General features: G+C 33.5%; 1 long non-coding RNA gene across 3 annotated transcripts; it reads left to right on the top strand.

Annotated features, from left to right (window-relative positions):
* On the top strand, nucleotides 12,988-15,210 carry LOC107624484. Of its 3 annotated transcripts, none has more exons than XR_002355918.1 (4): nucleotides 12,988-13,430; nucleotides 13,466-14,073; nucleotides 14,355-14,454; nucleotides 14,833-15,210. It is a non-coding gene; the product is annotated as an uncharacterized LOC107624484 (long non-coding RNA). The 3 variants fall into 3 exon arrangements; XR_002355919.1 differs by having other exon boundaries at nucleotides 13,466-13,905; nucleotides 13,987-14,454; XR_002355917.1 differs by having other exon boundaries at nucleotides 13,466-14,454.

The raw sequence follows: 23,123 nt of genomic DNA on the forward strand, positions 1-23,123 counted from the left end.
TACTATTTTTTATAATTTTTTATGATTTTTTACTATTCCTACTTTATTAGTGTAATATTTGTAATTATGAAATAAATCAAATGATTCACTAGTTGTGGTCTTCCAAATATCGGTCAGTACATCAATTTTAAAAATAAAAATCTATTTCAATAATCAACTTCCTTAAGTTTTTTCATTAGCAAATAATTGACAAACCATAGAAAATATCCCATAGTTAATCTAATAATGGTGCGAGAGCCCAAATTGACATTAAAGGATAATATAAATTTACCGAAAGAGTCTCAGGTAATACCATTATATGCTGCATTACCTAGGAGATAATCGTTTGTCTTAATTTAAAAAATTAAAATTATTTGTCCCTATTGAAAAAAATTAATGTAATGAATATCATATAAATAAAAAATTAATTTGAAAAAATTATTATATCAAAAATTATTTTAGGATAAGTAGGTTCATGATAAATAAATTTTTAACTAATTTAACTTTAAAATGATATCATTTTATCGGAATGAATAGAGATAAATAGATTCATAACCAATTTAACAGTGACAACATGATATTTAATATATCAACTCATCACCTAAATGTATCACACATTTGAACAGATGGATCGCATTATTTAGTTGCGTTAAAGGACAAGAATCGGATTGAATTCTTTTTATGTCAAGAAACACTTTGTCTTTTGAAATAATAATCAAGAATTGAATTGGGGGATATTTACTCATCAGATTTATATTCTTAGAGATTTTTCTATTCAACTTTGATATTTGTTAGTAAATTAAAGAATTTTGTATTACATATGTATTTTGATTATTGATTCTCAAATGTAAATTAAATTTTGTACTACATATTTATTTTGAATACCAATTCTCAAATATAAATTGGACTAAAAATCATCTAAAATTTAGTTAAAACAATAAAATATTTTATACTTCAGTCTATCGAGAAAGAAGTAAACAATAACATGGAACAAAAGTTTACTGAATTCCATATTTCAAATTGATGTGATAGTAATGTTCGAATCATCTACTTATATAGTAAAACCATAACACCTTGTTAAGGTTTTTTTTTGTGATAGAAAAATAATAAAATTTAAATATTCATAGTCAATTTTTAATATCCGTGGAAAATAAAAAAAATTATTAATGAGCTATATGACCCATATAATAGGGTTATAGGGTGCTAATATGACTTGGTCTAATTTGCTATTATTTTACAACGTGGAAAGAAGTTGATTGCAATGTGAAAGGATTATAAATTCGCTATCAAGCACGGACATTTTGTTGGGTTGCCGTTTTTGCGCGTCGGATACATTTTGGATACGACACTCATCGACATTCGTCCGACTCAAATGTCTGCTGTGTCCAACTGTCTCTTAATAAAAAATTCTTCTCCGGACACACCTGGACATACCTAAATATCATCACGTGTCAGCGTGTCCAGTCTTATTCTTAATTTATATTCTTAAAATAAATTTAGATATAGCATATATTATTATTTATTAAAACAAAAAAATATTTTAAATACTTATAATTAAAATAAGACATTAAAAATAATAAAAGAATTTAATTTATATTTTAATATCAATAAAATATCAAAATATCATTACGATTTATCTAAAAAATACTTTATATTTTATATGTATGCGTGTCCCGTGTCATATAAGATTTTAAAATTTGCGTGTCGACGTGTCCCGTGTCGTATCGTGTCTCGTGTCCGTGTCCGTGTATCATAGTAAATTTGCGATCTTGGCAAACTCTTTAGATTTCAAAATTTTAAAATATTATAAATGCATTATTGTTTAAAATCAAAATTTGAGAGCATACAAACATTTTCAAATTTGATAATTTTCAACTTTTTATTATTATAAAAACTTCTTGACCAAAATTATTAAGAAAGAATAATTTAATACTAGTTTCTAGAGTAAACTACCAACTCAATTTCTGTCCATTTTTCAAAACGACAACGTGATCTCTCAAGATAAAAACGATCTATTTTGATTTCTGTTTTCTAGTTCCGTGGAACAATGCAGTTTTTGTTGGTGTTTCTCCGTCATCTTTAAACAGAAAACGTTGACGTGTCAGATTTAGAAATAGACAGTTTTTGTAGGCTACTCATAGTATATTTATATATTTTAGTACAAAGATATCAAATAGAATTATTAATTTAGTTTAAAGAAATAAAAAAATTAAATTTGTTATTACTCAAAAAATTTTATTATGTATCAAATAATGTGTTCATTAGTTTTTATTTTATTGTAAAAATTATTTAGATCATAATACTAATATAGTATATCATAGGGTTATTATTATTAAGAGTAACCATGAGCTATATGATTAAGGTTGATAATATTATTTGAATTTGTGGATATTCGCTCCACTTTTAATCAGTTAGGACAGGTAATAACTCGATTCAGTGCAGGGCCGAGTCTTAGGTGGGGTGAAGTGAGATCAAGTTCAGAAAATATTTGCCCTCTAATAGAATTAAATACAATTTTAGTCCCTAAGGTTTAGACAAAAAATTTTATTCGTCTTCAATTTTTTTTTATTCAAATTCGTTCTTAAAGTCCAATTTAATGTTAAAATTGTCCTTTTGGACAAAAATACCTTTTCTATCTCTCACCTACGACCTTTTCGCTCCTAAAAGAAAGAACGAAAGAAAGACAAAACAGGGGGAAAGAGAAAGCAGGGAAGAAGAAGAAAAATTGAAGAGGAAGGAAAGAGAAGCGGCATCAACGAGCCAAATCCTCTAGTGAAAATGACGATGAAGACGGAAGATCGTGACTGCTCCAATGATTCTCCGCATCTTCACCAATCAATAACTCCTCCATCAAAACTCGAATGCCGTCACTATTGCCGTTAGATCCACCGTCGCACTCCGACGGAGTTCCAGCAAGGACTTGGTTGACGTTGAAGACTGGGGAAACAAGACCATTGTAACGATCAAAGAAATTTCCGTCAGCGGCCTTTTGAAATGCTATGAAATTGAAATCTGTGTCGGCAAAAATTTGTCCCTACCACCTCGTTGCCACCCATATATATGACCCATTTAAACTTAAGGGTATTCCCGGTTCGAATCAGATCGGATCGGATATGACCGAAATCTCAATCTGATCCACCTAAACTAATCGAATCAGATCAAATTTTTTATTCGCAAAATAAAAAATATATTAAAAAAATTATTTCTATAAAAAAAGTCAGTTAAACTCATTTTTTCACTGTAATAAATTTTTTTCACTCTTTTAAACATATTTACTCTTAAAATAATATTATTAAACTAACTTTTCTTAAATAAAAAAATAAAATAATACGAAAATTTTGACACCAATTTCAAAGAATTTGGCCCAAGATTGGGCCGGACAGACCAAACCGATTGAATCAGACTCAAACCGGGCCTGTGGGCCCAACCGTTTCATTAAATAAAGTGAGCTTAAGCTCATTACTTCCTTCCATTCTTCATTTCGTTCCATCAGCCATGGAGAGAAGAAGGTAATGACCAAAACCCTAACTCCCACTTCCAACCACCATAACTTCTCCGTTCGAGCTCCGATCGCTGCACCGTTTACGGCCACGCGTCCAGCGCGTCGAGCTCTACATTTTTGTCAGATCAATTTCACCGGTAAGCTCCAATTCCATCTCAGATTTTCTACCCCCTTTTCTATTCTTGAAATTGAACCCTTATAGTGAGATTTTGCTAATTTGGTGTTCTAGGTTCAATTTAGCTTGCGGAGCTTATCGGATTTGAGTTGCTATGCGTATGGGTACGGTAAGGATCACCTAAATTTGGGTTAAATACTCAAGCTTGAGGGGCTGTGTTTGTGACTAGTGAGGCTGCCTTGGATTAAATATAGCGATCAGTCAAGGTATGGTTTAGGTTTCGCGCGTTTAATATATAAGGTTTTATGAAAACTTAGGCTAGAAGAACTATAGGATAAGTTGAAATGGTTTTATGCATTAAATGATTAGTTTTGTGATGTTGATGGTAAATTGATGATTAGGCTTGTGTTGGAATTAATGGATGTGAGATCATTGGCAATAATGAGAATGAGTTATTTAGTGTTAATGAGTATGTGTTATTAGAATTAATAATGGTGAGTTGATGATGTTGTTGGCATATGTTAATGAGATTTTGTAGTTACGGTTTGTTGATTGGTTAATGATAATTTATGGGTGGTTAGTAATGAATTGAGAAAATGAGTTAATGAATTGTAAAATGGTAGCTTGTGGTTGGAAGGGTGATTTTTGAATAATGTATGAGTTTTATGAATTGGTGTGAGTATTAATGTGTTAGTAGATAGTATTAATGAAATGGGGTTTTAGATGTGGTAAATGTGCAGGTTTTGTGGATAAGGAATGGGAATTTGGTAAAAAGTGGGGTTTGGTGTATTTTGGTAAAAAATAAATTTTGAAGAACTTTGGAAGTCCATAACTTACTCCTCAAATTTTGGATGCAAATGAGGTTTGTTTTAAATTAAAGAATGTTTGATAAGCTTGAGATTGATATAAAGTTTGCGGAAAACCGAATTTTGTAGAGAAAGTTATGGACGCCGAAAAATTGGTGCGAAAAACTAAAATTTTTAATGTTACAGCAGGATCAGGTTTTTCTGGTGTGTGCCCACGCACACAGTTGTGCGCACGCACACACCAGAATATGCTTTCTGTTGGTGGCACTCGCACAGATAAGGTGCATGCACATCAAGTAACTCCTGGTTGGTGTGCGCACGCATATATGTGTGCGTACGCACACACTCTGTTTTCCAGCACCTATGTTTTTATAATCTAAACATGGTTTTGAACCCCTAAACCCCTATTTTTACCCTGTTAACCTTAGATCTTGCAGATAAGCTTACTAATTAGTGGAAGATAGGAGTTTAAGGTAACTTGGAAATGAAGTAAGAGGTAAGAATGATGGATTATACAAGAAGGAGGCGTATATATGAATGAATGTTGATGTTAAGGCTTGAATGATTAATTTTCTACATTATGAAATGTATAAGGCAAGTAAGAGAATTATGTAAGAAGTTGAGGATTGATGATGTTAATCAATCAAGAACAATAAAATGTATGATCAACGAGTTAAGTAAAGTTGAGAATGATGAGATGAGATATGAAATAATTTCAAGAATGAAACTGATCATTATGAGAAATGATTGAATATATTGAGCTTGAGGCCGTTATCTCCCTCATGTCAGCTTGGGGTGTTGTTTCTTCACCCCATGTCAGCTTGGGACTCGTCCCTTGGATATTATTGAGCTTGGGGCGTCCTTTTCCGCATGTCAGCTTGGGGATCTTCCCCATGGTGTATTTTTGAGCTTGAGAACATGTCGGGATGGCTACGTAACCGACAATTGATATAACAGCCATAGGACAGGCATGCATCATGTGCATTTGTTTGTTTTATCTGCTATGCATTACTTGGGTTTGCCTAACTGAATATTTATCATGCTACTTGCTATATTCGCTACTTGCACTATCTGTTTCCCACTTGTGCGTGAATTTGTTTGGTTGCTTGTCTCTGCTGAATTGTAACACCCTAATATTCAAATCCTTATGCTCGAGTCATAATTCAATGATATTACGGTGGTACGACTCTCAGGAGGATTTTTAATAAATAAATATAAGTAATTTTGAAAGGAGTATTAATCGAGAAGCCTGAAAAGAGTAGAAATAAAAATCGCGAAGACGTATCACACACGTTTCGACAACAAAAGATAAACCGTGAAGCCGAAAACGATATACGGACAAGGCGTAGAGGAGATTAAAAGATAGATGACAGATAGATATATATAACATAAGTAAATAGCCACTAGTCGCGACCGGCGAAGTTTAGGCCGGCTAGGGTACAGTATGAAAGTAGTTGACAACAGTATGTCCTAATCTCTCCCGAAGGAAACATGAGAGCCTCTATAGGCAAATTCAAAAAGTTCAATACATAATATAACCTTTCCAAAATAAAGGTGGAGAGATTCTAAGCAAAACACAAAGTAGAGAAAATAAAGATCTTCGCTGTCTCTCAGACGACCCACAACTCACTTCTGAGCACCTGGACCTGTATCTGAAAAACAAGAGATATATACGGAATGAGAACCCCGGGCCCATGGGTTCCCAATACGGTAAAAGTGCCAAATAAATACAATGCACCGCAATAAAAACTCACTAAGCATCCTAAACTTCTTCACCAATTATTCATCCTAGGTTCTCGCTAATCCATGAATAGGCAACTGTCATAAGGGAGTGCTAAATTCAATTCATGTTTCACATGTTTCCCAATTCGCTGACTCTTCCACGAATCAGACTCAGAATCATAAGCAAAACCATCACCAGTTGTTCTGCCTCAGCAGTTCTATATCAATACATCATACCCTCGCCTGGAGTTAGTGAAACCTCATCACTGCGTCTACCCAGGGAGCTCCAATTATCTCATTCAATGATCATCATCATCATGCAATCGCGTCATCAAATCATCTCATCAAGAACAGCCCTCAACACCCACCGACACCAGCATGAGGGGCCTCTCAGTTGTACAAACACAAGCAATACAGGCAAGTAATATACAAATATGGTACAAATAGAACAAGTAGCATATAGTCAGGTAACATGGCATATATGATGTAGAAATCCAAAACAAATGGCAAACCCAAACAATTCAAACATATGCAAATGATGAATGCCTGCCCTATGGCTGATGATATCATCTGTCGGTTATATAGCCACCCCGACACGTCCTGGTAGCTAACCATGGACAGAAACACCCATTGCGGAGCAAGTAGGTTTGAGCTACACCCCCCTTGCTACTACCCAGGATCTCAAAACATACATTCGTTCAGTTTAGAAGCAATCATCACTGTTATCAAATCTCAAACATTAACCTGGAGCAAGCGGGATGAACCACCACCTTACTACTACCCAGGTATCACAAATACACATGTATTCAAAACTCCACAATTAAACTCATTTATCATAAACATCCTTTCCCGTCTCATACCCGGAGCAAGTGGACAACGCCACTGCCTACTACCCGGGGTCACACATCATATTTCAGCATTTTTCATTATTATCCATTTAACACAATCATTCATTTATCATATATGCATTATACTCAGCCATAAACAATAATGGCTTTGCAGTAACCTGGCAATAACTCAGCCATTCGGCTCATGGTTCAATCAAGAACCGGCCATTGATCAATAAATATAGCCCTTCGGCTCATGGCATACACGGTACTTCCACCGTCATCCTCCATATCTCATATAATCATCTTTGATCATCATTGATCATAACCTTTTCCCTTGCTTCACTCGCAAGTTACCACATCCCCTAGCTCCTTTCTCATTGCTAGGCATATCATAATGATTTAATACATAAGGGGTGAGATTGGAGGCTTAGAAGTAAGAGATTTGGCTTTTAAAACTTAAAAATCAACTTTGGCATGAAAACAGGGCCACGCGTACGCGCACTCCACGCGCACGCGCGGATGGCCAAAAACTCATCGACGTGCAAGCGTCATACGCACGAACGCGCAGTTTGAAAATATCCAAACGGCACGCAAGCGTCAGCCACGCGTACGCGTGGGTGCTCTTGCGCCCAGGCATAAAACTGGCACAACTCTGACACAACTCTCTGGAAAATAGCTGGACATATGGTGCAGTGCATCGACGCGCCCGCGCACACCACGCGCACGCGTGGATGGTGCTTTCTGGAAGAACGGCGCGCACGCGCCAAGTGCGCCTACGCGCGTAGGGTCGTTCTGCTAAAAATTTTCTAAGTTAAAAGCTGCAGAATTTACAGATTCAACCCCCAATCTTTCGACGGTCATAACTTTCTCATTTTAAATCATTTTTCACCCGTTCTTCGAACGGCATGGACATCCCAGATCCAATTTCATTTTTAAACAAGTTTGGCACAAAATGGAAATCCGCAGTCCAAGTTATGTCCCGTCAAATTATGCCCAAAAACCATGTTTTCATACAAAACCACAAGGTGCCATTTTCAAAACAAGCCATTTTCAACTCTTTTCAAAATCAACCAAAACATGCCAATTTCGTCCCTTTCTTTGAAATCAATCAAAATATACTAAAATCAACATCAAGCCTCCTCAAATCATACATTGACACTTTCTCAAACTCAAACACATTTACATATCATATACTCTTCCTCATGCCAAATTTCAACAACACTATTTCCAATCAACCATCATTATACATAACCAATATCATACTCACTATCACGTGGTTTCACCCACAAATCAACCTTAATCATTCCTCAAGCATATATCACAACATACATATCTCTAATTGTCAATCGGAGCTCCGTAGCTCAAGTTATGGTGGTTTGAAGATCAAATAGAGTTAGGTTTTCTCTCTTCTCTTCTCTCTTCTCAATTTCAGCGCCCCAACCCTTCTCTTTAGGATAAAATGAGCTGAAATGCTCATAACTAATGTTTATATAGGTTGGGTCTTGGGCCCACTTAGGCCCGGTCCACTTATTTTTGTCCGTTGGCCCAATTTTGGGCCAAAACCTTTAAGATTAGCGCTCTAAATCACACTTTAAATATTTCTACCTTCCCTAATTATAATTCCTCATTTCTTAATCTCATTTACTCATAATCAATTTTCTCAGCTGTAGTACCAGACAGATCTCAGCCGGTACTGCCGGTCAAAATTCCACTACGTGCTTTTACGCAGAAAACTATGTTTTCCGACTCGGAAAAATTCACTGAATCCAAATATCATATTTAAATTATCAAATTCCAATTGCCAAATCTTCCAACCATATTCGCTCGTATTTAACTTATTATTTAATTAATTTCGGTTAGACCGGGTATTACATGAATCATGGATGATGGAGAATTGGAGGAAGGGCGGATTGGTTAGGTGTTAGATGTTAGGTTTTAACGTAAGTGAGTTTAGGGTACTTAAATCACCTACCCATTTTTATGGTTTCTACTTAGAAATTGAGTTTTATAATTGTATGATGGAGTTCTAGGATTGCCTCTGGCATTCCCAGGACCTTATTTATTATACGCATAACACCTTTACCATGCTGAGAACCTCCAGTTCTCACTCCATACTGTGTTGTTGTTTTCAGATGCAGGTCAAGAGGCTCCTCGCTAGGCGTCTGGATCTTTGAAGCGGAGTAGTACCTGTATGTATTTTGGGTTTTAGTTTGTATATGTATGTATATATATGTACTAGCTTGCTCTCCAAGAAACTTTTTATTTTGTTCCTCATAGAGGTTGTGGGAGAGTTAGGGTCTTATTCTGTATTTTGGGTAGTTGGGATACTTATGTATATATATATATGTAAATATTCTCCGACCAGCCTTAGCTTCGCAGGCTGAGTCAGGAGCTAGTTCATTGTATTCTTGACTCTCTCTTCGTTCTTTCGTTCATCTATCTCTTAAACCTTTAGGTTTCTTAGTACGCAAGTAATTCTTTTCTTTGAGCGTTGCACTTTTTATTTTGTGATTTTTGTTTTACCTATTTTTCAAGGCTCCTTGTATATTACTCCTTTTCAATACCATTATATATATATATATATATATATATATATATATATATATATATATATATATTACTTTTAGAGGTCGTAATACCTTGCCACCTCAGCTTTATGACTTAAGCATAAGACTCTGTGTGGTAGGGTGTTACAGGTGGAATGCTAATATGAGAAGATTTAATTTGCTATTATTTTCCAACGCGATAAGAAGTTATTTGTGACGATATTCATATGTTGGTGTAATATTTTGTATTGTGAAGGGAATATAAATATGATGGTCAAACGGGTTAGTCTGGCCCGTTTGGGTCCAGGCCACCTAAATTCAGAGGATAAATGGGATAGCCCGTTTAAGTCTACTTTATTTGCAGGCCATAATTTTTTAGTCCGGACCGTTTATGGTCAACTCGATGGATTAAATGGACTTACCCATCTATTATTTTATTTAATTTTTTAAAAAATATTTTAGCAAAAAATATCGTCTTTATTTCAAAAATCTTAAACAAAATCATGTTTTTTTAGTTGATAGGCCGAATTTTCGGGTCGAATTATGAAAAATATTTTAAAAAAAGTGCTATTTGTTTTTTTTAAATGCAAAAAAAAAAATTTAAACGAGCCGCCTGTTTAGCACGCAGGCAGACCTGTTTAATCCGTTATTTTTTTTTAATTTATCAGTCTCATCCTGTTTAATCCAAAATTTAAATAAACTTAATTTTAGAGATAAACTAGCCCGTTTAAATTAATAAATGGGCTGACTCAATGAATTTGGTTTGTTTTAACTTTTTAATTATAAATATGTTATCTTCACAAAATATGCAGATTTTCAAATTTTAAAATATCTAGGGTGGCAAGCGAGGAAGCCTGTCCCGTCCCGCCTCGCCAGAACCCCGCTCTTTAGTGGGCTAGCTCGCCCTGCCCCACGTAGTGAGACGGTCCTAAAATTCCACCTCGTCCCATCTAACTGCGGGCTGGTGGGATGGTGGGTTAAGCCTGCCAAAACTCCTCTTTCTTTTTACTATTATCTACTAAATAATATATATAATTTCACAACCACATTAATAAATTTATAATTTCTAAAGGCATAAAAAAATTATATTTTTAATATTCACAAACATTAAAGTCTTTGCAATTATAAATATCTAATAAACATAATTATAAGTCAAGTTTTCATCCAATATATAATTATAAATATTGTCTCCAAAGCAAAATAAACATAATATAAAACATGATTATAAATATTGTCTCCAAAGCAACATAAATATAATAAAAAAATACTCAATTTTCATCTTCATATGCTTGTAAGTTGGGTTGGGGGAAGTTGGGTTTTGACAAAAAAAAATTAGAAAAATATCCCCTTGTCAAAAAAAAACTAAGCCTGGCGGGGAAGCCCTCCCCGCCCTGCCAAAGCCCACCAAAACCCGCAGTTTAAGCGATGCAGGTGAGACGGGCTTTTGCTCTTTGGCAGTCCTAATTTTTCATCCCGACCCGCCTTTTTTGACGGGTTACGCAGGCCGGTTCGGCGAATTTATGTAAACCCTATTAAATTAGTAGATAATTAGTTAATAAATTAATTTTTAATAAAGAAAATTTGAAATATGAATATTATATTAAATTAGGCTAGACCTCATCGAAACGAGAACTTTAACACTAATTTCAAGGAATTCGGCCCAAGATTGTACCGAACGGAACGAACTAGTTGAACCGGATCCAAACCAGACCCGTGGGCCCAACTGGCCCAGCATTTAAATGAGCCGAAGCTCATCTTCTTCCTCCCCATTCAGCATAGACGCTGAATACAGCCAGAGAACGGGAGAAGAAGATTAACCCTAACGCCAAAAACAAAACCCACATAACTTCTCGCTCCGAGCTCCGATTGCTGCACCGTTTGCGGCCACGCGACCACCGCGTTGAGCTCTACGATTCTACTGGAACAATTTCATAGGTAAGTCAATTAATTACTCTCAGCCACTCCTTCCCCCAATTTTCAAAAATAACAAGTGGTGTTGAATTTCTTTGTCTTTGATGTTTTAGGATCCAATTAGCTTGAGGAAAACGTTCACTCTTGCTTATACGAAGCTTGGGTAAGGTGAGATTACCATAAATTTTCTAAATTTGTGCTTTGAGTATTAAATTTAGGTGTATATGTGTTATGAATGTGTATTAGGTTGTAAATAAATAATTAGAGCTTGAAATTGTGGACGTTGGAGCTTGGTGGAGGTTGAACACTAGTGTTTTATTGAAGTTTTTGGGGCTGTGTTTATTTTAGTGTGTTGACCTTGATCACTACGAGGAAACCGGCCAAGGTATGGTTTAGTTTTCTTGCATTTAATATATAATGTTCTGTGAAAACTTAGACTAGATGACCATAGGATAGGTTGGAATGTATGTGTATATTGTTGTTTAGTATCTTGTTGATAAGTATGTGTTGGTATGGTGCTGTTGATTAGTTGTTGGTTTGGCAAATTGTTGATTAATGATCTGAGGATATAAGCATATAAGCTTAGGATTTGTGAGCGGTTTTGGTTGTTGGATTTGGCAAGTGTATGTGTATTATTGTTGGTATCAGGTATGATTTTTGTGGTGGTTGTTGTGTTGATGAAGAAGGACATATTGTGTTAGCAAGTGTAGGTTTGGTGATGAATGAAATCGGATTTGTTTTAAATGAGAATGAGGTTTTGAAAGTTTGCAAAATTTTGGTTTCGGGCCGAACTTCGGCGAGCTATAACTTGGCCTCCGGACCCCCAAATAGTTTCAAACTTGTTTTGATAAAAAATTGGGGTCGTGAAGTTTATGCCGTTCGAAGAACGGATGAAAAATAATTTAAAATGATTAAGTTATGTACGTCGGAAGTTTGGTTTGGAATTATGTAAATTCTGTAGCTTTCTACTTAATCAGATTTTTGGAAAACGTACGTCCACGCGTACGCGTGGCATGGAATTTTTTTGGCTGACCTCCTTATATGCGTACGCGTAATGAGCCAGCATGTATGTCCACGCGTACGCATGACAAGGGGATGCGCGCGCGAGCTGCCTTTTTATGCTCCCACGCATACGCGTGGCCCCTATTCCAGCAAACATGGTTTTCTGAGTTTTAAACCTTATTTCAAATTTTTAAACTTCTATTTTTATTCTTCTAGTCATAAATAATAGTATTAAATTTTATAATCAAGTGAAGTTAGGAAATAGGGATAACTTGGAGGTGAAGTAAAGCTGAAAAAGTGATGAATTGACTATGAAATGTTATGAATGATTATGTATGATACTTGGCTTGAATAATCAAATGATCTGAGATACGAGATTCCCTGGGTAAAGTATCGTGGCTTGTCACCACGTGTACCAGGTCGAAACTTAATACTCTGTTGACCCTACGTCGTAAGGGTGACCGGGCACGTATAAATTCCCGGGAATCGTACCCCCATTGAGCAATTAATATTTATATAAGAGAAAAAGCTTTGCATAGACTCTTGGGGATGCGCGACGAGGGACAGTCCAGTAAGTCATTTATTCATGATACTATATTACTATATTCCTAGCTAGTATAGGTTTAGTGTTCACTTGATTGCAGGGCTTGTTAAGTTATTAATTAATCATACTTGTCACAGCCTTTTCTAACAAATTTCACTCCTTCTCTATCTGCTGTAAGTTCTAACATAACCTTTTTAATAAATTGAGATCATAATATATATTTTCTAAATTAATTAAGCGAATGAATCTAGTCTTCAACCGTGAACACAAATAGTTAATTAGTTGTTGCATGTATGATAAATGTAGTACTCATGAAGCTACTTAATTATAAGGATAATTTTAAGTTTTCTTCTCTCTAACATTCTTCTCTCCAAATTTTGTTGCTTTATTCTAATTATTTGAATGGGTTCTTGTTTGACAGTTGACTGAATAAAAATTGACAAGAAGGAAGGTATAAGCTTTTCTTGTTTGAGGTTACTTGCTTGTTAGAGTTACTTGCTTGTTTGAGGTTACTTGCTAAGATTAAAGCCTCGCTATCTTTCACTTAAAATTTCTGAAGGTTTTGATAAATTTTACCACCAATAGAAGCAGGAGGCTAATCTGATTCAATATGCTCTTATTGTCAATTATCTATGTTTCCATCTCAATGTGTTCCTGTCCTAAATAACATTGTTCATCTTTTGTTGTTTAGGAAGCTTGCAGACAAAATTGCAGCTTCTGGTTACTATGTGGTTGTTCCGGACTTCTTTTATGGTGAACCCTATGATCCTCAAAATACTAATAGACCTTTAGGAATTGAGAGTTAGTGATGGCGTGGGTATAAAGTCTTTAATGCAACTTGTGTTAGTGATTAGATAAATAAAAAAAATAGAATAAAAGTTACTCACATAAATGTTTAATAAGCAATAAGCAATAAGCTACTTCGGACTTGTCTCAGCTGCCAATAAGGTTAGAAATCAGTATCGTTTGTCCATATATGTATTTGTTGCTGCAAATCAATGGCTTATTGAATTCTGTTTTTGGCTGCAGTTTTTCTCATCAAATGGTTTTCCTTGCCCAAGTCTCTAGAATCCTCCTGACCACTTTGTAAAAATTATTAACAAGGATTTTGAACAGGTAGGTAGAATATGAATCACTCTAAGATCTTTACTGAACAACAATTTATTTTAAGAGGTGGAGATGCTTTGATGTAAAATACTTGCTATATAAGTAGACAAGCATTTGATTTTAAATAACTGCATTATTATTGATCATGATAGTTTAGGTAAGTTAGTTTTAGTTTTAGGCCTGTAATATTTTATATGTACTCAAATTGATTCTTAATGTATTAAAATAACTTGCTGGAGGTGAAGGGTTGGATCAAAAAATTAAAAAGAAGAGATATGTTGGAGCTGTAGGAAACAGAGTCATGACTAGTGAAAGAGATGTGAAACGATCTGCTCTTCCAAAGGCAAATGCTGATTCGAAGATGCATTTTTATGATACATAAGGTTTCAGGTAGTTTGTCTTGTTATAGATTTCAGGCATTAGGTTTCAGTTGTCATGCTAATACTGACCAAATAGTTTTTTCGAGGATTTATTAGATTTTCCATCAATGATGATATATATGGAGTAATTTCACACACTGGTTTTCATCCAACAGAATTTGTTAATGGTAGAAAATATCATATGAATGATTCTATGCTTTTTTGTGTATGTTAAAACTAAATGGATCATGGTCATGGTATTGAATCAACGTCACTGTTATAAGGTTGAGTTTGCTTGTGAATTCCATTGTTTCTTTGTTTGAATTATATCTTTAGGGTTATTGTGTATGCCATAACTTCTTGTTCTCCCTGCTGAGAGTCTTATATCAATAAGCATTTTGTGGTACAGATTGAAGCCACTTCCTGGATCTAGTGGAATCAACAAGTCTAGAGGCTCTTTTGAGCCTTCTACTATTGGGGTGCGTAATATGCTTGCAAGTGAGCAAGAATGTGGATCTCTTCATAGGGACCATATAGCTGAGCAGAAAGTATTGGCAAAGGGAAGCAACAGGTTTTTTGCTCATCTTGACATTGCCATGTTCTAATATATGACTACAATCTAGTTGCTGAAGAATTCAATTAATATCTGCATAATGGCCCTTGTTGACATTTATATCCTTTTAGAATTGATATTTATTGGCAAATTGATTAATCATTGATGTTGATTGCTCTTGTAATTAGATCCAACAATCAGGAGGATTTCCCAGCATCATTGATCTTGATTAATCATTGATGAGGATTGCTCTTGTAATTGATGTTAGCTATTATGAGAAGGTTAGAGTGTCAAGTAGTTCTAGTGCAGTTCCACTACTACCGCCACCGCCGCCTCCCTCAATGTCTTCGGATGAGGACTATGATGATGATGAGGATGAAGATGACACTAAAGACTATAGCTGATAGTTTTAGTGTGGTTGAACAATATACTAGGAATTATAGTTGATGATCAATACATTTTGTTTATGTTTTGAATTATATTGACTTACTTGTTTATAGTACTTTTCTTTTAGTTTGATAATACGATGAATTTATTTATTTTTTGAAATATTATAAATATTCGAATACAAATTAGATAAAAATTTGTATTAAATTTATATTTATTTTGTATGAAAACAAGTTTATTTTATAATTAGAAAAATAAAAAAATTATATTTTACCTTACTGACGAATTTACAGACGGATTTTCTGTCTGTAATCAGAGTGTGAGATGATTTTCCAAAGTTTAAATTACAGACGGAAAATCTGTCGGAAAATTCGTCTGTAATTACAGACAGAAAATCTGTCTAAAAATCCTCTGTAATTACAAATAGAAAATCCGTCAAAAAATTCATTTGTAATTACAGACGAAAAATCTGTCGAAAAATCCGTCTGAAAGTTCGTCGCCTTTGGTAAATGGATGGAGAATTTACAGAGGAAAAATCCGTCGGTAACTGGTAAAAATCCGTCGGTAATTTCGTCGATAACCAAAAATCCATCTATAATAAAGACTAAATCTGTCTGTAAATCTGTCTGTATTAATTCATTTTCTAGTTGTGTAAATTAAAACTTAGTTTTCTAATTAAATACAACTTAAATTATTTATTTTTGGCCCTATATTCTTACTTTTGTTATCTTATACTTGATAGCTATAGTTTTTTCTTAGTATGCAAGTTAACTGGTTTTCTGAGCATTGCGCTTTTATTTCGCAATTTTTATTACACATGTTCTTTAAGGCTCTTAGTTTATTATATTCTTTCTGCTATTATATGTACACATTTTACGGCTTAAGCGTAAAGCTTCATGTGGTAAGGTGTTACAATTTAAGCCCGTTTGCCATCCCTAAAAATATCTTAAATAATGCATCAATGTTTAAAAATCAAAATCTGAGAGCATACAAATATTTCCAAATTTGATACTCTTCAAACTTTTGTTATTATAAGAGAACTTTCTGAATAAAATTATTAAAAAACTAATTTAATAATTTTTAAAGAATAGAGAGAATACAATTTTTTATGATTTTTTACCATTCCTACTTTATTAGTGTAATATTTGTAATTATGAAATAAATCAAATGATTCACTTGTGGTCTTCCAAATATCGGTCAGTACATCAATTTTTAAAATAAAAATCTATTTCAATAATCAACTTCCTTAAGTTTTTTCATTAGCAAATAATTGACAAACCATAGAAAATATTCCATAGTTGACCTAATAATGTTGCGAGAGCCCAAATTGACATTAAAGGATAATATAAATTTACCGAAAGAGTCCCAGGTAATACCATTATATGCTGCATTACCTAGGAGATAATCGTTTGTCTTAAAAATTAAAATTATTTGTCCCTATTGAAAAAAATTAATGTAATGAATATCATAAGAATAAAAAATTAATTTAAAAAAAATATTATATCAAAAATTATTTTAAGATAAATAGATTCATGACAAATAAATTTTTAACTAATTTAACCTCAAAATGATATTATTTTATCAGAATGAATAGAGATAAATAGATTCATAACCAATTTGACAGTAACGACATGATATTTAACGTGTCAGCTCATCACCTAAATGTACCACACATTTGAGCAGAGGGATTGTATTATTTAGTTGCGTTAAAGGACAAGAATCGGATTGAATTCTTTTTATGTCAAGGAATACTTTGTCTTTTGAAGTAATAGTATTGGGCGATATTTACTCATCAGGTTTATATTCTTAGAGATTTTTCTATTCAACTTTGATATTTGTTAGTAAATTAAAGAATTTTGTATTACATATGTATTTTGATTATTGATTCTCAAATGTAAATTTAACATAAAATTTTTGGATCTGTCAATGGATATACGTATGTGGATTAAAGAAGAGAACGTGAAGCTGATCTTGCCTTCTTAAGCCTTTTTTTTTGCACACAAATTAAATGGTGGTTTGTTTTATGTCTCTCATTTTAGGTGTAAAAAATAAAACAATCTCGAGAAGAAAAAAAATGCCTGGTATAGTTTGTTGTTTTAACAGGTGAAATATAAAATAACTACGCAATATATATAAGAATACCAATAACATCTAATACTCGATCATAACGATATATTGAAATTGAAATGTAAGACGAATGCGAAAAAAATATAGCCTCAAAATTTATTAATAAACTTGCATAGTTGCATTACAGTGAACTTAAACTATAAACTTATTAGACTCCATGGTGATGATTTTTGTGATCTTTAACGAAAAAAAATATATGAAACGAAGAACTCTTGGTATTGTCGGTGTTGTATGACTGACTGAATTTGGACTACTGCAAATATCAAGGTCAGGATTTATTTTGTTGGAGGAGATCTATGTAGACTTCGCAACAGTGGTGTTTTGTTACTGATTGAGTTTGGATCAACTGGAACATTATGGTCCAAACTTATAAATTTTGAAAAAGAGTATTTTGTAGAAGGAGGTTTATGTGAATTTCGCAAAAGTGATTGAGTTTGGACCAACTAGAACATTATAGTCACCTATAGAAAGAGTATTTTGCAGAAGGAGGTCCATGTGGACTTTGCAATGGTGGTGTTTTGTTACTGATTGGATTTGTACCACCTGGAACATTATGATCGAGACCTATATTTTCTGAAAAAGAGTATTTTGCAGCAGGAGGTCCATGTGGACTTCGCAATGGTGGTTTTTTGTTACTGATTGGATTTGTACCACCTAGAACATTATGATTGAGACCTATATTTTCTGAAAAAGAGTATTTTGCAGCAGGAGGTCCATGCCATGTGGACTTCGCAATGGTGGTTTTTTGTTACTGATTGGATTTGTACCACCTGGAACATTATGATCGAGACCTATATTTTCTGAAAAAGAGTATTTTGCAGCAGGAGGTCCATGTGGACTTCGTAATGGTGGTGTTTTGTTATTGATTGGATTTGTACCACCTGGAACATTATGATCAAGACCTACTTTACGATTATTAATTTTAGTAGCATCTGTAGTTTCATAAACAAGTGAGAAGAGAAAGAAGCAAACAATGACATGGAACAAAAGTTTACTGAATTCCATATTTCAAATTGATGTGATAGTAATGTTCGAATCATCTACTTATATAGTGAAATCATAACACCTTGTTAAGGTTTTTTTTTTTTTTTGGTGATAGAAAAATAATAAAATTATTTATGAGCTATATGACCCATTTAATAGGGTTATAGGGTGCTAATATGACTTGGTCTAATTTGCTATTATTTTACAACGTGGAAAGAAGTTAATTGCAATGTGAAAGGATTATAAATTTGCTACGAAGCACGGACACTTTGTTGAGTTGTCGTGTCTGCGCGTCGGACACATTTCGGATACGACACTCATCGATATTCGTCCGACTCGCATGTCTACTGTATCCAACCGTCTCTTAATAAAAAATTCTTCTCCGGACACACCTGGACACACCTAAATATCATCACGTGTCAGCGTGTCCAATCTTATTCTTAACTTATATTCTTAAAATAAATTTAGATATAGCATATATTATTATTTATTAAAACAAAAAAATATTTTAAATATTCTGTAAGAATTTAAAACTCACCAATCTTAACACACGTGTCGACGTGTCCCGTGTCGTGTCGTGTCTCGTGTCCGTGTCCGTGTATCATAGTAAATTTGCGATCTTGGCAAACTCTTTAGATTTCAAAATTTTAAAATATTATAAATGCATTAATGTTTAAATCAAAATTTGAGAGCATACAAACATTTTCAAATTTGATAATTTTCAACTTTTTATTATTATAAAAACTTGACCAAAATTATTAAGAAAGAATAATTTAATACTAGTTTCTAGAGTGAACTACCAACTCAATTTTTGTCCATTTTTTAAAACGACAACGTGATCTCTCAAGATAAAAACGATCTATTTTGATTTCTGTATTCTAGTTCCGTGAAACAATGCAGTTTTTGTAGGTGTTTCTCCGTCATCTTTATATGGAAAACGTTGACGTGTCAGATTCAGAAATGGACAGTTTTTGTAGCCTACTCATAGTATATTTGTATATTTTAGTACAAAGATATCAAATAGAATTATTAATTTAGTTTATAGAAATAAAAAAAATTAAATTTGTTATTACTCAAAAAAATTTTATTATGTATCAAATAATGTGTTCATTAGTTTTTATTTTATTGTAAAAATTATTTAGATCATAATCCTAATATAGTATATCATAGGGTTATTATTATTAATGTATTAACCAAATTTTAATATTTATTATTTATATATATTTAAAAATTATTTATTAATTAGTTTGTACTTATTATATGATATATTCAATAATTTATTAAAAAAGAATATTAATATAATGACTAAAAAAATTTAAAAAAGATATAATTAAAAGAATATGAACAAATAAATTTTTAACCAATTTGAATTTAGAGACAATTAAGTTCCTGTCTATTTCTGAACCTGACACGTCAGCGTTCTCTGTTCAGAGTTGACAGAAAAACATCTATAAGGACTGCGTTGTGTCACAAAAGTAGAGAATAGGAATCGAAGTGGATCATTTTTATCTTAAAAGGTCGCATTGTCATTCTGAAAAATAAACAGAGACCAAATTGATAATTCACTCCTAATTTTTATCGAAAGAGAATAACTAACATTTAATTTTAAAGAGACAATACTATTTTTTATGATCCATCAATGTATTTTAGTACTAGGGATTTTCAAATTTTAAAATATCATTGGTCAATAATGCATCAATTTTTAAAACAAAAAATTGGGAGTATTTAAGATAATTTTGACTGAAAAATATTATTAGGAGAATTACTATAAAGTTAACTACTATAATTAATTAATTAATATTATCATTCATATATCCAATATATATGGCATGTGTGTCAATTAGTTGTTGGGATAATTATTATAAATTTAAATACTACTACTAAAAAAAATATTTTTTTTCAAAAATGTTAAGAAAGAATGAACCATTTAATTTATATTTAAAAAGAAAAAGTTCAAAATTAAATAAATATTAAACATATATATAATACTATCCTAAAATACATACTAAAATTGCATTTGTTAGTTTGGTTTTAGAGGAATTCGAATGGGAAGGGAAAGACTGAAGATTTAAACTGTATTTATAAATTTTGTTATTCGGAAGATAAGGAGTTGGAAAGTTTTTATTTTTTATTATTATTTTTATTAAACAACGGGACAAAAACATCTAGGAGAAAAATCAAATTACACCGTCACTATTTTAGAAAATATATATAGGAACAGTTTGTGAATTCCATTTTTCAGATTGATGTGTTAACAATTTTCGATTCATCTATTTATTATATAGTAAAACTATAACACCTTGGGATTTCTCTATTGATGGAAAGATACTAAAGTTTAAATATTCATCTTTCATAATCAATTTTCAATATCCAGAAAAAACAAGAGTAACCATGAGCTACATGATTAAGGTTGATAATATTATTTAAATTTGTGGATATTCACTCCACTTTTAATCAGTCAGGACAGGTAATAACTCGATTTTGAGACCGCCTTACTAGGCGGGGCGGGCTGGGATTTTGAGACCGCCTTACTAGGCGGGGCGGGGCGGGGCGGGGCGGGCTTCCCCGCTTGCCACCCCTACCTACGACCTTTTCGCTACTAAAAGAAAGAACGAAAGAAAGACAAAACAGGGGGAGAGAGAAGCAGAGATGAAGAAGAAAAATTGAAGAGGAAGGAAAGAGAAGCGGCATCGACGAGCCAAATCCTCTAGTGATGATGACGATGAAGACGGAAGATCGTGACTGCTCTAATGATTCTCCGCATCTTCACCAATCAATAACTCCTCCATCAAAACTCGAATGCCGTCACTATTGCCGTTAGATCCACCGTCGCACTCCGACGGAGTTCCAGCAAGGACTTGGTTGAAGTTGAAGGCTGGGGAAACAAGACCATTGTAACGATCAAAGAAATTTCCGTCAGCGGCCTTTTGAAATGCTATGAAATTGAAATCTGTGTCATCGTTTTGGAGATGGTCTTAGTGATTGTCGTTTGGATAAAGATTCGTGTCATTTCAAGGAAGAGGGTAGTGCTCTCTTGTAACTTGATCAGCGATGCGTGCGAATATGTGAGAAGAGTAAGTGCTTTCCTATTGATTTGCTCTTATTGCATCTGTTCGGCGATGCCTGAACCAGATTTGGAGTCCACACACAAACTTTGTTCTTTAGCTTCTCGTTGTTGTGCTCAGAGTCTCTAGTAGTGATTTTTGTTGTTACTTGTTGCTAATTCTTTTTCATCCTCTGTTAGTTGTTTTTGTGCAAAAAAAGGTTGTCACTTGTTGCATGTTATTACTAGTAATGATTCTTGTTGTTACCTGTTACTTATTTTTCTTCTGTGCAAGGGTATTTTTATCTAAAAATTACAGAAAGGACAATTTTAAAATTAAGGTGGGCCTTAAGAACGAATTTGAATGCAAAAAAAGATTGGAGACGAATAAATTTTTCGGCCAAAACCTTAGGGACCAAATCATGCTTACCCCTATATGTGTGTGTTGTGTGTGTGTGTGTGTGTGTGTGTAAAATAATGAATCATATTGTATCATTCTTAAATTTTTTAATTTATTTTATGTTATATATGTGATGTGTGTGTGTGTAAAATAATGAATCATATTGTATCATTCTTAAATTTTTTAATTTATTTTATGTTATATATGTGATGATGGTTACATAAATTTTAAAAGAAGGACGGGTTCTATGCAGGTTATTATAAGGCAGGGCGTGGTCGGAAAGGGCAAAAATTCGTCCCTACCACCTCGTTGCCACCCCTATATATGACCTATTTAAACTTAAGGGTATTCCCGGTTCGAATCAGATTGGATCAGATATGACCAAAATCTCAATCTGATCCACCTAAACTCATCGAATCAGATCAAATTTTTATATATATAAATAATAATTATTAATTAAAGTAAAATATAAATACAACATATATATTTTTTTTATTTATTATTTGGCGCGGATCCGCAAATATAGTGTGATATCCGTGATCCAATTAGAGTATGGATCGAATCCGATCCGATCGTCTTGTTGATCGAATTATATATGTAAATTGTATATCAGATTTGTGAATATGATTTGATCCGTGGACACCTATTTAAACTTGATAACTATTTCTTTTTTTTTTGTGGATGTAAACCCCGCAAATATGACAAATAATAACAGAAAAATTAAATTTTAATTAAAAAAATTAAAAATATAAATCTAATATCAAAATAGGATAGAGCTCTTCAAAAAGAAAATTTTGACACCAAATTCAAAGAATTTGGCCCAAGATTGGGCCGGATGGACCAAACCGGTCGAACCGGACTCAAATCGGGCACGTGGGCCCAACTGTTTCACTAAATAAAGTGAGCTTCAGCTCATTACTTCCTTCCATTCTTCATTTCGTTCGATCAGCCATGGAGAGAAGAAGGTAATGACCAAAACCCTAACTCCCACTTCCAACCACCATAACTTCTCCGTTCGAGCTCCGATCGCTGCACCATTTACGGCCACGCGTCCAGCGCGTCGAGCTCTACATTTCTGTCAGATCAATTTCACCGGTAAGCTCCAATTCCATCTCAGATTTTCTACCCCCTTTTCTATTCTTGAAATTGAACCCTTATAGTGAGATTTTGCCAATTTGGTGTTCTAGGTTCAATTTAGCTTGCGGA

This window comes from Arachis ipaensis, chromosome B10, assembly GCF_000816755.2.
Source record: "Arachis ipaensis cultivar K30076 chromosome B10, Araip1.1, whole genome shotgun sequence".
Lineage (NCBI taxonomy): Eukaryota > Viridiplantae > Streptophyta > Magnoliopsida > Fabales > Fabaceae > Arachis > Arachis ipaensis.